The sequence below is a fragment of the Phaseolus vulgaris genome, unplaced genomic scaffold, assembly GCF_000499845.2.
Source record: "Phaseolus vulgaris cultivar G19833 unplaced genomic scaffold, P. vulgaris v2.0 scaffold_21, whole genome shotgun sequence".
Lineage (NCBI taxonomy): Eukaryota > Viridiplantae > Streptophyta > Magnoliopsida > Fabales > Fabaceae > Phaseolus > Phaseolus vulgaris.
The window spans coordinates 381722-385636 of NW_027174090.1; positions in this window are offsets into that span (position 1 = coordinate 381722).

The following is a 3915-nucleotide window of genomic DNA, read 5'->3' on the forward strand; positions in this document are numbered from 1 at the left end:
CGTTTCTTTGCAGGTTCTTGAGATAGATCCAGAGGAGGAACGGAAGTGAGAAGCGGGGCGCACGTCGATCCTTTGACGAGGCATTCTCCAGCGCTCCGGTCAACAGGCAGGATCAGAACATGATACAAGTGAGGAAGAAGTTGATCCTGAACATGATGAGAGTTTGAGTCTGCTCACCAGAAAATTCAGTAAGTTTCTTAGAAAGAAAAACCGTGATAGAACTCAACAAAGAAAGAGGTACTCTAAACCCAATGATTCGAATTCTTCCAATTACACTTGTTTTGGATGTGGTAAACCAGGTCATATAAAGGTTGATTGTCCAAACAATCAAAACAAAGAAAAATCAGCAAGCAAGAAGAGTGAAAGAAGCAAAGGCAAAAGAGCATACATCTCATGGGAAGAAAATGATGTATCCTCATCTAGTAATTCCTCAACCGAAAGTGAGGAAGCAAATTTGTGCTTTATGGTGAATGAGGAAGAATATAACTCTGATTCAGTAAGTGATTTTTCTACTGATTCTGATAATTATGATCAGCTGTTAATTGCATTTAAGGAAACACATGATGAAGCAAACAAATTAGCTGTAATTTATAACAAATTGAATAAAGTAAATAGGGTACTTGAACCTAAGGTCAAAGCTCTTGAAGAAGAACTGCACAAAGCTAAAATTGAATTGGTCAGCCTTGAATTAACTTGTTTGCATGCATCAATAAAAACCTGTGATAATTGTAAGAAGCTCGAAAAACAGGTTGAATATTTGTTAAAAACACTTTCAAATTTCACCAAAGGAAGAGAAAATCTTGAAACTTTATTAGATTCACAGAATGTTGTTTTTAATAAAAAATGGTCTAGGATATAATTCTGAAATGAAAAGCAATGTGAAAAAGCTGTCTAGTTTTTTCGTTCCTTCCAAAACAGGTTTTTCTTCTTTTAGTTGTTCAAAAGCAATGCATACTGCAACATGTTTTTACTGTATGAAGTATGGTCATATATCTAGAACATGTAAAGCTAGAAGATACCTTGTTCCTAAAGGATTGGCCAAATGGCTTCCTAAGGAAAGGTATTAATCATGTTGAACCCTAGACTAAAAGGGGTACCTTATATGCTAAATCTGTTTTGTTGCAGAAAAACAGCAGGAAAAATCAGTGGTACCTGGACAGTGGCTGCTCAAAGCACATGACTGGTAATGTGACCCAGTTCATAAATCTGAAACTCAAAGCTGAAGGGTATGTCACATATGGGGACAACAATAGAGGAAAAATTCTTGGAAGAGGAGATGTTGGTACTAAAGACTCAACCACTATTGAGAATGTACTGTATGTTGAAGGGCTAAAACATAGTCTTCTAAGCATTAGCCAGCTATGTGACAAGGGATACAAGGTCAATTTCGAAGCCAACACTTGTACAATTTCAAATGAAATTTCTGGTAAGGTGTTGTTCACTGGAAAAAGGGTAAACAACATATATCTCTTGTACCGCCCTGGTGGTCGGGTATGATGACGTGGCACCCTGCTACAGTGTAGGCGTGTTGACAAGGCGCCAGGTTGGTAGTCAGGAAGGAAGTCGGGGGGCACGCGTAGTCGCCAGTTGCTAAGCTGGCGTGTTCCGACTTCCAGTTTACCAGAATAGGCGATCGCCAAGTTAAAGATCAAGTCGCCAGATGAAGACCCAGGCGACCAAGCAGTCGGAGATCGCCAGAACAAGCACATCGCCGAAGATGAAGGAGAAGCAGATTATGAAGGCGGCCGGCGAGACCACAGGGAAGGTGTATGAAAGTCCCCAACTCGCCAGTTCCAGTAGAGATCGCACTCCTAAGTTAGCTATGCACTGGGTAGTACCATGCATAGGTAACTTAGCCAAAATGAGAGTAGAAGCAGCGCCAAGTCAGGGAGCCTCCAGATGATGGCACGTGTACAGTTGGATGCGAGCCACGTGTCCAAGTCTGTAACTGCCAGGAGAGAGAAAACCACCAGGTATATAAGAGTTCTTAACAGATTTTCTGAGGTACGCACGTTCAGTTCATACACTTTACGCTTGCGAGTGACAGAGCTGTTTGTGAGAGAGAGTTTGCACGGTTCTCGTTCTTAGTTTTTGGTGATATCGTCACTGACTTGAGCGTCGGAGTGCGATCGGCCGCAGCGGCGCCGTGTCGTTTCTTTGCAGGTTCTTGAAGTAGATCCAGGGAGGAACGAAGGTGATAAGCGGTGCGCACGTCGATCTTTGACGAGGCATTCTCCAGCGCTCCGGTCAACAGGCAGGATCACCAGGCGCCCACCGTGGGGCCGTGTAAAACGTGCTCCCATCCACAACGTGAGTTCGTGGAAGTTTTCGAGGTTTTCTGCGCGGTTGTGTGCTGGTGCAACCGTCGTTTGCAGTTTCTTTGAGTTTCGTTCGGTGAGTTTGCGTCTTGTACCGTTTGTTTGGCTTTCAATCGGTGGAGTGAGGTCTTTTGTTGCTTGCGCGCAATCTGTTTGGTGGAAGTTCGGGTTCTTTTGTGGTTTTCTTCGAAGGTTTGCGGTGTTCTTGGGTTCTCGCGCGATTTCTTGAGTTTTCTCCGATTGATCGCTGATTCGATCACGGTTGAAGTGTTATTTGCTGTATTTCTGTGGTTCGCTGAAGTTAATGAGAAAGATGAGAAGCAATCGCTCCAGTCCCGTGGCTCCTGTCGCTGCTGAAGGCGACACCGCCATGACCATGGCACAGATGGCAGAGATGATGCGCACGTTGCAGGAAACCGTGGAAGCCTCGCGCGTAGAGCAGGCAAGGATACATGAGGACCTGGTCGCCTCTCGCGCCAGGAACGAGGAGCTCAGCAAGGTAGCTGAGGAGCTGCGTCGAGCTCTTCAGGAGCAGCAGGGACGTTCTTCTGCTGAAGAGGTGGCACCGTCGACGCCACCTCGTGTGTTCCCAATGCCTTTTGTTCAGGCGATTACCGACACGCCAATTCCCACGAGCGTGGTTCCGGTTAAGGCTGTTTTTACCGGCGTGGAGGATCCAGAGGCTCATCTGACCACGTTTCACACGCAGATGATGCTGTCGGGAGGGTCAGACGCCGTCTACTGCAAGATGTTCGTGAGTACGCTCCAAGGGACGGCGATGGAGTGGTTTGTGAGCCTGCCTAATGGCCACATAACCAATTTTCAACAATTCTCGAAAATCTTTGTCGAGCAGTACATTGTGAATAAGGCACCGCCCAGGGTGTCCTATGATCTGTTTGATATAAGGCAGTACCATGGGGAGTCCCTCAGAGACTACCTCAATCGCTTCGGAGAGCAGATGGTCAGATCGCCGGCCAAGGATGAAGAAATGCTGGTCTATGCCTTCAAGAAGGGCGTTCAGCCAGGGCCATTCTGCGAGGCCCTGATCAGGGCTCATCTAGCGACGTTTGCTGAAGTCAGGCGACTTGCGGTGGCCCACATCGCCGACGAGAGTGAAGTCGCCGAGAAGAGAGGCAGCGTGGCGGGAGCCAGGCCACGCGCCCAGACCAGGATCCAGCCGCAGAGGGTGTTGGAAACGGCGGCGGCGGCCAGAAAAGACCAAAGGACTCGCTATCCTTACGATAGGAGAAATAAGGGAAGAAGCCAAGCACGCCAGCAACCAGCACGCCAACAACCAGCACGCCGGGAATACAATCGCCCGCCTAAGCACAAATTTGTCATGGGACTAGCGGACCTGATCGCTATCCCTAACATATCTGCTAGGTTGAAGGCGCCCGAGAAGGTGGGAGACAAGGTGCTGGGGTCAAAGCCGGACGCCTGGTGCGAGTTCCACCAGTGTTTTGGCCACAACCTGGACTCGTGCTTGTCTTTAGGATACCAGCTCGACGATCTGGTTAAGAGCGGGTTCCTAAACGACTATCTGCTGGATAGAAGGACGGGGGGAGCGTCGAGTTCCCAGCCAGCAGGTGGAGAAGCC